This window comes from Chiroxiphia lanceolata, chromosome 1, assembly GCF_009829145.1.
Source record: "Chiroxiphia lanceolata isolate bChiLan1 chromosome 1, bChiLan1.pri, whole genome shotgun sequence".
Classification (NCBI taxonomy): domain Eukaryota; kingdom Metazoa; phylum Chordata; class Aves; order Passeriformes; family Pipridae; genus Chiroxiphia; species Chiroxiphia lanceolata.
The window spans coordinates 61759026-61772857 of record NC_045637.1 but is presented as its reverse complement, the minus strand read 5'-3'; positions in this window follow the sequence as shown (position 1 = coordinate 61772857).

The following is a 13832-nucleotide window of genomic DNA, read 5'->3' as shown; positions in this document are numbered from 1 at the left end:
CTGCAGAAGTTCTTGAGTTGCATGTGTGTTACTAGGTTTACAATACTGTATCTGGTGTCTCAAAATGCTGTGTGTTTCACTGAGACTATGTCCTGTTTCTTTGTGTGAATTTTCTCAGTACTTTACACAAAAAACCACTTGAGTTTGATGGGAACATTTGGATCTTATTTGATTAAAAGTAATATATTACTTTAATACCATCTCCAGTATTGCTGAAGGTCAGTTTGTTCCTGAGTGTCTTTTAGAGTCTCTAGTTTCTATTTCTTTTAGTCTAGGAGCAAGCAATTCATTCCATTGTGATTAATATGTTTTTGCCCTACTTGCTGCACAAACTGCAGAGTACATGGGAGTTATTTTGAGGACAATAGATGAATTGTAAAGCAGTGTTTGTGAAATTACTGTGGTAAAATCCTAGCAAGTTCTGCTCTCTTCTTACTCTCCTTCTCTTTCTCTGTTCTCTGAAAACAGTTGAGTTCCCGTTGTGATGACTTCAGACTACTTCAAGGATGAGTAAAGAATGATTTAATAAATCAATAATCTCTCTTGACCTTGTTTCTGCGGGAAAAGGAAAATGTGTTAAGAATAATTCCAAGTCCTTCCCCTCTACTTCAGCTACCAGGAGCTGAATAGACCTTCATTATCTATGGAAAAATTACTGAAAGGCCCAATTTCCCTCTCCAAATCCTCTTGAATGCCTACCACAGCACTGAACGACAATAAGGATGATACAAGGTATTAGAGACTTGTGCAAAATCATGAGGAGAGACATGATCCCAGTTTCAAAAGTCTAAGAATTTCAGGTCCCTAAACTATTACCAATGGATGAGGATGATCTGGTGGAATATGAGTTTACACGTCGTGCCTATGACAAGCTGTAATTAACTTCATTAATTACCATCTTTAAAGTAAGGACAAACTTAATGCTTCATGGTCAAAAGATGATGGTGTCTGGTTTAAATTGGACTTGAAACCGCCTCTGGTGCAACTGAATGTGACCCTGTGGCTCTGGCCACAGGAAGAGAGCTGCTGCGTATGTAAAGTGGCAGTTTAGGAGAGAGAAAAGGCACTGTGTTCTATGACAAAGCTGCTAGAGAAAGAAATGAGTAAAACAAGACTGCAGCAAGGGAATTAAGTGTTCACCTAAATATTTAGAAGAACTAGTGAAGGCTCTAGAGCAGCACAAGGCTGTCTGGTCTAGTCATTTAGAGTGGCTCTACTAGCAGAAGAGACTGCCAAAGTCCAGATTCAGACCTGTCAGGCTGACAGCAGGCAGGACGAACCTCAGCTTCAACAGATCTGACAGTGGGAATGGATGAACAGAGCCAGGCTGCAGTCTCAGCAAGTACAAAGCCAGAGCATTAAGCCCTTGTTCCCCCAAGCGAACATTATCCACTGCATTGTACCTTGGTGCAGAGTGGGTAGAACAAGTAGTACCATAGAACCATAGCATGGTTTGGGTTAGAAGGGACTTAAAGATCATCCCATTCAATGCTTCTGCCACGGGCAGGGATACCTTCCACTAGACCAGATTGCTCAAAGCCCAAAGCCCCCGGGGCGCGGCCGTGGGCGGTCCCTGCCCTGGCCCCGTCAGGAGAAAGGACAGTTTCACATGATAACTTTACAACCAAATTGCTGAAATAAGGTTTTTGATAGGTAGGTGGAAAATCAACTGGCCTCCCAGGCTCCAAGGGCTGAAGCCAGTAACTCACACCAGCAGCCAGCCCTTAGTGGCGTCTCCCAGGGGTTAATACAGGTACCAGTATTTTAGACACCTTTATTAAGGACCTGGACAATGGGATATAGCACAACATCAGCATGTTTACAGATACCAAACTGCAGGTAGCAGTTGATAAGCAGGAGAACAAAACTTATGTATAAAGAGGCAAATCTCATAAGAAATCTCAAAAGCTAATGCAAGGTCCTGCATCTGGGATAGACTAATCCCATGCAACAGAATAGGCTAGAGGCAGCTGGATGGAAAGAAATTTCACAGACAAGGTCCTGGTTGACAGCAAGTTGAGCATGAGCCAAGTGTGCCCTTGCAGCAATGCAAGCCAGCTGTGTCCTGGGATGTGTGAGCATGAGCATAGCCATTGTTGCTTGCTGATTCGCTGCTAACCCTCGCTATCACCTCCCCTCTATTAGGCATTTGAAGTCACCTCTGAAGTACTGCCTCCGGTTTAGCTTCCTCAGACCAAGAAAAACTGATATACTAGAGCAAGTCTAGTAGATAGGCAGGTGCAATTCTATGCAATTTCCTTTTTCTCTAAAATAAGTAGATTATGCGGAAATGCAGCAGAGGTCACTTTGAAACCCTGTGGAAATTAACAGCTAATACCTACATTTGAATCTAGTTGTATATAATAAGGGAAGAATTCTCAGCTGTTTTTAACCAGCCTGTAACACCTAGAAATGCCAGCATTCTCTGTTAAACAACTAGGTCTTATTCTTTTTATTGAAAATTCACGTACATTCAAGAATACAGCAGCCTGGTCAGTAAGGAAATATGGGGATTCTTAGTTCCTCCCCCAGAGTAGGAGTTTAGGGTTTGAAGGTGAAGATCCCCACACTGATATGAGCACCCTATGAGGATAAGGGGAAACAGAGGCACATCATGAAAGCGAGATGCTTCCAGTAACAGTAAGTCATAGGGCACACTGTGCCTGTTAGGTAAAGTCAACAAATATCACATCACTCTCTGAAGAGTAAAGCAATGGCACAGCCATAACTAGAAGTTATAATTAAGAGTGGTACGAATAAGAAACCTAACTGGTTTTAACATATGCTTTCAGCTTCTGCCTTCATTTCTTAACTCTCTATAATACCCGCTAGGGCTTTTCTGAGACAACTGAATCCTAAAATCTATGCTGGGAATGACAAACAGTGTTATTTCCTTCCCAGCACCCTATTCTTTGCCTTAAATGAACTTGCATTGGTAATATGTGACAGAACATATTCCTTTTCAAACACATTCACAATAATGTTACAAAAAGTTAGGAAAACTCTTTCCCCCTTTCACTTTTAGCAATCCATATTTAGTTTAGAGGTGAAAAAACCTAATCTAAAATCCCATGCTGTATCATCTTGCCTTGGATACCTTCTTTGACCTTGTAGAGTAGCCTTCATAAAGCAGTAGAAGTAAGATGATGAGGGAATAAGAGTTGAATTTACACTTATTTGTTAGTATATAAGCACATGTAGCTTTTTTAAATTTACTGGGTTTAACAATTCCAACATTTTGTTTCTTTCATAAACAAGAATCAGCCAAGGGAATGCTTTTTTCTTTCCCTTATGTTCTCAGTATGTACCTATTTATAACAATGAAACAAAAACTATGTGGGAAACCATGCTAGGTCTAAAAATCCAGGTGAGTTAATTGGCCATAAATTTAAAAAGATTGAAGTTTTCTGCTTAACAGCTGCTCCAAAACTTTAGTGCATGGACGTTTTTACCAGAAGAAGATTTTTGTTAAGGAAAGTAGATACAAGTAGATGTGAAACTCATTGACGTATGTCCTTCAAAATGATTTCCATCTTCCTTGTCTGAAAGATATTTTCCCAGTGCATGCTAAATTGCTGCAGATAAATATTTCTCTCGAGACAATTTTTATCTTTGCTTTCACTCTGCTCAAGAAAATGAAGTAAGACTGACTCATAGAATTTGTGTTCTCCCTACACAATTAAAGCAGCTAGGACATAGGAAAAGGATAATTTTAACTTTGAGGTGACTGTTCTATTTTTGCCAGCTTAATGTCACCTGTGGCTTTCAGTTTTCCTCACATTGCAGTGGTTCAAGGAAAATACAGCATAGGACTGGATCCAACACAATAAACCTTTTTTTCCTGTGAAGCGACATCAAAGCTGACTGATGTTATCAGAAACTCATGAGGTTGTATTATCTGTATAATATAGGCTCAAAGCAAAAACATAAGTACTAATAGTCAACTGATACTCTGAATTTTCCGGAGTAGGATGCAAAATGTCCCCTAAAAAATACATCACAAATTGCCATGGGAGCCTGCTGCAGGACAATGCTGTTGTGAAAGCAATGTAAACATCAGTGCACAGAACCTCAGTCCTGAATTGTCACCTCCTTCTAATCCTGACCTGATTGCATGTGTCTTCACAAATCATTTCACCTCCGTTCCTGCTACTCTATTCACATTCCCTACAGAGATTGTAAATTTTCTTTTGAGTGAAGGAGCTTATTAGAAGGAAGATGTACATTTTCTGTAAATTTTTATAGAAAGACAAGTAGCTGATGAAGCTGTCACCACTAATAGGAAATAAATATTTTATGGTGATGAACAACACAGAGGGTGAAGGGAGAACACAGCCAAGAGAAGACCTGAAAGAAACGACAAGTGCTTTATATTTGACATCATGCCTTTGATTCAATGAGACTGCTTACAAGCTTCTATTTCAAGGTGCACTTTTGTGAATTACGGGAATGACACTGCAATATCAGGTTGGACCATTTACTCAATAGTGTCAATCAAGACATGGGAAAATGGTGGGAGTTGGATACTCCGGGAGCCTGGTATTCATCAAGGCTAACAGCAGTCCTTTTTGCTTGTTCCTCCTGACTATCTTCTAGCTTGGAAGTTACACAAATGGGAATCCTGGACTTGTAAGCAGAATTCTCAGGAGCATTAATTTTTTGTTATCTTCTATTTTCATTTTTAATCCTAATTGTTTCTTATTAAACAGCAAAGTCTCTCACTTTGCCTGCATTTACAACTATTGAAACAAACCTTTTAGAAATGTCTCTGTGTTTATGCTAATATTCTCCCCTTAACTGATGCGAGCTAAGTTATTAGAGAGACAGATGTAAAATTGTATGAAATACAGCAAGCTCCTGGTACAACAGATTTTAAAAAAAGCCCAACAGTTTTGTTGTTTAAATAGGTTCCTTAATGTCTTACTTCTTCCTAGCAAGATGTAAGCACTGCGGAGTGTGATGGGTGCACTAAGGGCTATAGGGGCACTCCAAGGGAACACTAGGATAAAATAAAGGAGGGGATCACAGATTACTGTGTGGTATTCTTCAGCATTTTCACTGACAACTTGGATAACAAATCAAAGGTCACTGTTACTCAGCTAGTAAGCAATATCAAACTGGAAAAAAGAACTGGAACTGAAAACAACCCTGACTAACTGGAGCTGAAATAAAAATTAATACAACACAACTAAAAAGAACGAGTCATAGTTGAAGATAAGCAAAATGTAAATGTGAAAACTGTTGTGCTATATACAAAAAATATTCTTGATGTCACTGTCTGTACAACCCTCAAAATAACTAGCCTATTTTGTGAAGAATTAACACTAAGTCAGTGGCGATTCTATCTTTCTATGTCATACTTTTGCATGTTTCAACACCAATAGGGTGGCAGTAATTTATTAAGAGTCCTGACATGAATCTAACTTTTAGCAGGTAAAACTAACCACTGGCTTCTGAGACATATTTAGTGTGCAGGTCCTTAAGGTATCTGCCCCCGGGCTCCCTTGTCTCCTCAGTATCGACAATGCCACCTATTTAGAAGATGGAACTACAAGTTCATCTGGTTGCATGGCAGATGTAGATGTTTAGATGTAAAAATGTACAGTGCACTAATTGTATTTAAAAAAGCTTTTATTGAAAAACAAATGGGTTTCAATTCAAAGAATTTAAAAATAGAAAGTCATCAAGTTTGTATAATTGTTATGACAACTAAGCAGCTGTTGGTATGCTTGGTACTACTCCAGCAGTATTCCTAACCTTCAGATAAAACCTTCAAAATCCTAATTTCAGTGCTCATGGACTTTGAAGTCTAAGAATTTCTGGCAAGATTTCTAATGTTTCAAGTCTTGCTTGATCGTTACTAATAAACACCAGGCACAACCATCACAAATCATTTGCTACAGATAAAAACATGACATTGACAAAGTTGCTCAGTGTTGCTTCAACAAAAGTATACATCAAAAGAGTTTTTCAATAAAAATAAATTCAGAATTTATCCTAAGTACTTGATACTTAAATCATACATCTCTTGCAACTTTATAATATATTAGGATCAATTAGATCCAGCTCTCAAATCAGAGTGAAAACACCATCCAGTCTTGACTGCCTTTATTCCAGTTTAAAGAAAAGTCCCAGTTTTGTAAATAGGTTGGTGAGTCAGGACCTTTATGCTAGGCAGGCTGTAATAGCTGTATTATCTTTACCCAGCTCTGTGTTGTGAAAAGCAGACTCTCCTATCAAGAATTACATCCAAATCTCTTAATGAGTTTGTCTCCTGTGTGCTTTGTTATGTGCCATAACATTTGGAGCCATAGTCTCGCTCTCTAACAGGACAGCCAACTTCAGAACAACAGCACCTTGTGCTGGTTAAACCCTCCCCTGCACCCCACATCAACTTTTCATTTCAGAGCAATTGAAGACTATTGCTGTAACTGCGTGCCAGACCAGATTAGTGCTGTCAGGATTTCCGGTGAGTTCTTTATTTCAAAAAAGAATGTTTAAAATTCAATTATTGCAATTTCTTCACCAAATACAAATTCTTAACTGATTATTGTTGCCAAATACACAAGCAGCTCTCAAACGCCAGAGGGTAGATATACTGGAGACGGTAACCAGACAGAAATACTTCACAAAATAGTAGTTTGGCAGAACAAATAGAAACTAAATAGTCATCGAGCGTAATTTAAATATTCTTCCATATTCTATCTGAAAGGAGGAGTGCAGGTGGAGGGTGTGTTTCTGAAGGAAGAGTATCTGCTCCCCACAGATGAAGGTCTATGCCTTAAAACTCTTGGCTCCACCAGAATTCTTCTTCCCACATGACTGGGTGCTGTGATGGCATGGTAGATTGGTAGAAAAGCAACTGTAAGTTTTATGTCACCGTTGAGGTGTACTTTGAAGTGCCTAAAACCATGCACTTCTTTTCTAGACCTTTGCTGAGAATTTTTATACCAGCATCCATGACTTCCTTGCTTAAAATTTCATTATTTCTCATAGAAAACAGAGAAATAGCTATCTCCTAGAGATACATATATGGGTAGTCCAAACATAAAGACAATAGTCATAAGGTGCTCAGTGTATACTTACGGGCACGTTTCTGACGTACTGTCAGATCTGGGGTGGGACTAGATGACCCTTAAAGGTCTTTTCAAACTCAAACTATTCTATGATCCTATTCTATGATTTAAGGCATTTAAATTCTTTTGACATCACTGTGAGTGACATAGAATGACTAAATTATAATAGATTTTAAGTTGCTGGCTGGAAAGTGTCCCAAATACCTGGCTTAAGCTTAAGTAAAAGGAAAATGATAGCTGAAAATTGTTATCAAATGGCAAAAATAGAAGATATTTTACTTAAGGTAATATTATTGTCCATCACCATAATTACTCTCGAATGCTAAAAGAATAAAATAAAAACAGTGCAATTGCATGACATTTTATTCCAACAGCTGCTTGTATTTTCAGTTCTGAAGAGCAACTATAGCAAAAGAGGTCAACTATATGAAAAGGTGATAAAAGGTTGTGACATGTTTGCAAAATCTGGGTTATGTTGTGTGCACCCAGAGTTTTTCAAGGGGGAGAGGGTATGATTATAAAACTGGATGCTAATCAGTTATAGTTTAACAGACTGGATTTTTCTAACTTCCCCCTCTGGAAGGAACCCTCAGATGTCTCACCTCTGTCCTGGTACCAGATTGTTGTGATCTGCCCCTGAAGGTGGGGTAACTGAGGTTCCCTTGGAGCGGATTAGAGTGAAATGACACTGAATGACTGGTGTTTACATATATATGTATAGTAGGATTATTTTAGAACAATTTGGTTGCAATGGAAAAGAGGTATATCATTATTTTGGTTATTAATTATAGAAATATAGCAATATAAAAGCATAAGAATAAAGCTTAAGAAAATGTATAAGAAAAAGAAAGAGAAAGAAAGGTTATGAGTAGATAGTGGAGAGGAAAGATATCACCACCTGTGGATCCAGCAACGAGACTTGATTGTTGCGATTTAGATGTCCATTGGTTGAAGTGGTGGCCACAGTCTTGATCCATCATGGTGGGGGAAACCCACACATCATAAAGTTCAATGGGTTAACAATCTATGTTCAGGTTCGGATGGGAACTCCCAGGCACCTCCCCTGCAAGAGGGAGTTTTACAGCGTCTGATGTAACACTGTGAATCACAAGCAGTGAAAGGCCCCAGAAATGAGTCTGGGGGCGCTTTTGAGGGTCTTTGATGGTTTATGACACCTTAAGACATGACAGTTGAGCCAGTTATTCTCCATGAGAAGGGATGAATACCTTCAGACCTGCATGCGAATGTCCTGACAGCTCCCCTGGGTGAATTTTACACCTGAGTCAGTTGCAGTAAGGGAGCACATTGGCATGATAAAAAAGCATTATCCCACTTGCAGCATTTTGTTCTTCTTGGCTTATTTTCCTTTATCTGGCTCAAATCCCAGCTTGTTGCCAAACAAAGGTGGGTTTGTTGTGGGTCATCCTCTGGTGGTAGGTGCTCACCCCCTCTGCACCTGGGCTGTTCTTATGCAGATCAGAAGCTTCACCACCACATCCCCAAAACCTCTCCTCCTCCCCTTTGGTTGCAGGGTGGAAACCTGGCCAACCCAGCTTCAGCAAAGCACTCTGCTGCTTTTGCAAATGGCCAGTTATTTGAGTCATTAACCCTCAACATTTCAGTCTCTCATGCAGGTACCTTTAGCATTTCTGCCCATCAGCTCCTGAGTTAGCTGAGTCTGAGATAGGTGCGTGCTTCAAGCCTAGTCCTTCCATCATGTGCCTCATATCAAATACATCCCAAATACAGCAAACCCCAGATCAAGCAGGTGACCATCCCTTCTGTCCCTCTACAAATCTTTCTGTGGCCAGTGCCCACAAGGCTGATACCACACTCACCCAGTAGACATCCAGGGAGTTTGAGGCTTGGCAGTGTGTACCCACAAAAGCGAGGTGATGACTAGGACCTTGGGCAGATCCCAGCCTCCAAGGCTTCTTGAAGTCCCAATCACTCAGGGGTTGTGGCTTCTCTCAAAAGTGGAAGGCCAGGCTTAAGCTCTGCCTTTAGTGAGTGATTATTTGCTTACAAAAAGCTCGTGCATCCTCAGGTTTGGTAAAAGTTTATTATTGTAGGTTTGTATATTTTATTATCTTGAAAAGATTGTCAGTGTTAGGGGGTGGTTCATGCAACAGAAGAGAAATTGGTTTTATTTTGATTCAGTATATAAACTGAAGTTGAGACCCTCATTTAAAAGCAACAAAGTAGGATGTGAATCAGTGGATTTGTAGAAGCATGACACAGGTCGAATGATATTCACTGCACAGGCATTTCTGCTTGTGCTAAGAGCCTTCTTGACAAAGAAAAAAATGTACTTGAAAAGTAAAAGGCCAAGAAGAGGCAGAAGACCACTTAGTAATGTTTTATGCTTTGCTTTAAGTTTGGAAGTTAATTTTCTGAAGATTACTTTTTCTCAGATCTGAGGTTTTAGTGCAGTCCAGACTAATGCATAGATCATTCTTTGAATTCATGGCTCTATTGGCTTTCATGATGTTGATGAAGCATCTGCGTAATTTTTCTACTTGAAGCATTTTTATCCATGCTCTGCTGTCTGGCCTCTTTTTTGTTTTATTTTCTAAGTGACAGTCACTCAAAAAAATTAATAGCAGCTATATCACCATAACTATAGTCTTATGTTACACCTAGTAACATCACTCTTGATTCTTCTGCATTTTATTAAGAAGGACATTTCCTCCCAAGAACTTGGGAGTCACTGAACATTTGAATAAGGAGAACAGTTTTTTGTTTACACTCAATAATTCACCTTTTTAAACTTGCACCATTAACAGATACATTCATAACAATACCTCCATTTCAAAAACATAGCAGGTACCTGGTATGTTATATATCTGTAAATTTGCATCTGCTCATAATAGAGAGTTCTCTCAGTATGATGTACTTTTGCATAACAGGTCAATATATTCTTTGGATGCCAAACATTCGCAATTAAAACTTATTATCCAGTATGGTATTATGGATGTGAATGTGGCTGATTAAGAAAACGTTTATGAAAAATTCTTTTAACCACTGTTTTGCACTATCTCTGCTATGTAGGAAAAGGACTTAATTTCAAGGGACCTTACACAGATGTGTTCTTAAATGTTTCCTGATGGGCCTGCATTCAGGGTCGTGTAAAGCAAATGGTGACCCTAATCTTTTCTTCAAAAATGGAATGTGCTACAGGTATGCCAGGACTACCTTCTCAAAGCTTAGAAACAAAACCAGAGTAATAAAAAAAAATCATAGCACTGCTCTCTAGAGCTGTCCTGAAGCCATAAACTGAACAGAAATCTGAGAATCAGTTTTTGGAAGAGGCAAGGTATGATTTAATGTTCTGTGCATTTTAGTAAGATAGTGCATAAAAGCAACATTCTTTTTAGTCTCATTGGAAGAACGAATATGTTTCATTTCAATTAAGTTTATGGAGTATTTTGGGGTATTGTACATTACAAATAATTCAAAAGTTATTGAGTTATATTGTTATTTTTTAATTTCACTAATATTAATTTTAAAAACTTTAATGATTCTGTTTAACTCAGTTAGGAATATTGACCTTAATGTAATAGACTTTAGTCATCATAGAAAGAATATGGTATCAGATAGAAAGGGTTTCAACTAGCTGCATCAGAAAAGCCACATCTTAACAAAGAAGGGTGCAAATCCTTTAGTGGAAAGATGTATCATATCATTGCGGCAGTGCATTGGAATGATGTAATTTAGTCTAGATCACCATTGCCTTAAATATTCTGTGATTCATTGGGGGTTTAATGAAATCTTTTCGTTAGATGTTTCATTATAATTTTTTTTCATTTGTTTCAAAGAAAGGTAAAAAATAAATATTAAAATTAATTACTGGATTCCTTAAGGAATAAATCAAATGAGTTTGATATCAGAAGTGGAGCCTACCTATTGTGGTGGAACTGAAACTGAAACTGGATAAAATCCTGCCCTTACTTGGCACAGTGACAAAGTTCCCATTGTGTTTTAAAACCAAGAGTCTACATTCTAATTTCGATAACTAGGACAAGAGGGTGTAAACAGTGGAATTTCAGTAGAATTGTTAGGGATTTATCAGTGTTAATCAGAGTAGAATTTGGCTCAATAGCTCCATGCTATTTTGGAGAATGTCTACATTTACCATTTTTAATATTTTCTTTTTACATGCTCCTATACAGCTCCAGCAGTGTCTTTAAAATAGTGCAATTGAAATTGTTAACAGGATTTTAATGCATCATGAATAACAAAATATAAACCTGGAATCCGGAAACAGAAATGTAATGAAATGTGTATTTGAATTCATTGAGCCCAGTCATTGCAATAAGTTAAGAAAATAAAGGAGGCTCAAAAAGTGGTCACTTCAAACAGAGGCAATGTGGTGTCCAGAAATCTCTTTGTAGTGACACGTCTTAGTAGACCAGCTGAAAATATGACTTCTGCTTCAAATATTGTGTTAGATTTAATTTCAATCAGCAGATGTATGGTTAAAAATCTGTATTTCTAAAAGGCTGTAGATCTAAATGACAGGAATGAGGAGCAATAGCTGCTTCGGTGATGGCATTAACATGCCTGTCTTTGCCTTCGTCCATTTTGTAAAGCATGCATCTCCCTTGTAAAATGATTTTAAAGCTTGCTTTTCCCCCTAATTTTAATCTTCTTTTCCTTGGAAAAGAGTGTTCAGTCTTCCATATCTAAGTCACTCTTTATCCTTGCAGTGCCTCCTACCCAACAAGTGGAAAACAGCCAACTGCTACAAGATAACACATGCCTTATACAAAATAATAAACTTTCACTAGATCTTTACACTCTGCCAGGAATGTGAACTAGTGGTGATCTAGGCCGAATCTCAAAATTTAGTGCTGTGGGAAGATAGGAAAGCAAGGGTTGAGGACTCTTTGTTCAAAATGGTCAAATCATACAATGCAGCCTGGACAATAAATATATCAAAGGCTTTCTGCTAGAGGTGAGCAGGGTTTGAACTGATACCCTACAACTGATTTTCTCATCATGTAGGTGAAGCCCATGGCACTGAAGTCAGTGGAGACTGGTAGGTAAGACAAAACAGAAATTACATAAATCTAGAAGCATCTTCCCTCTGCCCAGCTGTAGGTAAGAAGATGTATGTTTGTGCAATGAGGGTAAATGACCATGGGGATATAGCATATTCTCCACTTCAGCTTTCACATTAAGAGAGGAATATAATGTGATTCTTGGGGTTGTCCTGTGCAGGGTTGAACTCTATGATCCTTGTGGGTCCCTTCCAACTCAGGATATTCAATGATTCTATGATTTCAGAGATTTAAACCATCTCAGAGTTCTCTCAGAATGCTACATAGCAGAGCTGAATGTCCTTCCACATTTACCCAATACACGATCTGTATTTGCTTTCAGTTACTCAGGTGGGAAAAGTTTGTAAGGAGTAGTGATAATTTCAATTAATTTAATCATAGAGATTGGAAGAAGGAGCTTTCAGCATAGCAGCCTTTCTCCCAGACTGAAAAAAATGTTTCCTACTTCTCTTTTAGACCAGAACAACTTGTGCCCCATCCTCAGACATTATCTATTTTTTTTTTCCAAGCTACAGTAATTTAACTTAAAAGATGTTTTTTCTATTTCCTTAGACCATCATAGTAACAAAACCAATGCTGGTTTTTAATCCAGAATAACTGCAGAGGGCAGCATAAACTCATTATTTAAACTCCACAATACCAGGAAAGTTCACTGTCCCTTGAAAATCTCAAATAATATTTTTTATGCAAATAACCCACTGCTCTGATAAGCAACTTCAGCATATATTGCCAAGAGCAAATACGAGAGAATTTTATGATAGATTATACCTTGAAGAAGAACGTATCACATTACATTAAATTTTTCTGATTCTACACAGATGGAATAGGATGTATGCTCTGTAAGTACCTATTTTGCTTATGCTTTATTATGATATGTTACAATACAGTGGCATTTACCAACAGCTTTTTACAATACGAATAAAACCACAAAAGAAAGGTTGTCAAGAAAAAAATTTGGCATTGCTCTTTTTTGTCCCTGGTGGATTTCAAGTTATTAAGACTTATTAGGAACTAATTCTTTTTAATGTGATATTTATATACATGGATATCCAATTTTTAGTAGTAGTAAAGTAATTATGCTCTTTGTAATTCCTGGGACTATAAGACATTACACAGGGCAAATGTGAATCTTTGGCAATGATAGATAGTCTTGTAAGCACATGCTCCATGAGAAAGGGTTCAAAATATATTTCCCCTTTGCATATAAAATAAGATACAGATTTTTTATCATTTTCCAGTGTTAATCCCAGAGCTCACTAACAACATTTGCATCCCCATTTGCAATTGTTTGGTTTTATGGGCCTCAAAATTTTGTGGAGTTTCTCAGCAAACTTTCAGTGCAGAAAAGGAGCAATAATGCAAGCCCCAATTCACACAGGCGCCTCTGGGTTTCTCAGTCTTGCTCGGTAGATCATTGTTTTTCTAGTAGGCTTTCCAGAGTCCCACCATACTTTGGAGAACTCATTCGCCAAACCTTCCTTTCCAGTCTTCTGGTACTGTTCATTCAGTTTAATCCAATCTTGACTTCTCCCTTTCATTACTGTCTGACCTTGTGTGCAGACTAGGTATTCTCTGGTTAATAGCATTAGAATATGTAGTTGCACATTTTTCAGTGTCGTATCTATGTGAATTTGATCTTCCATTTCAGTAAAAAAAAAGCTTCTTCTTATGTATGTACAGGGAACCGGTTTTG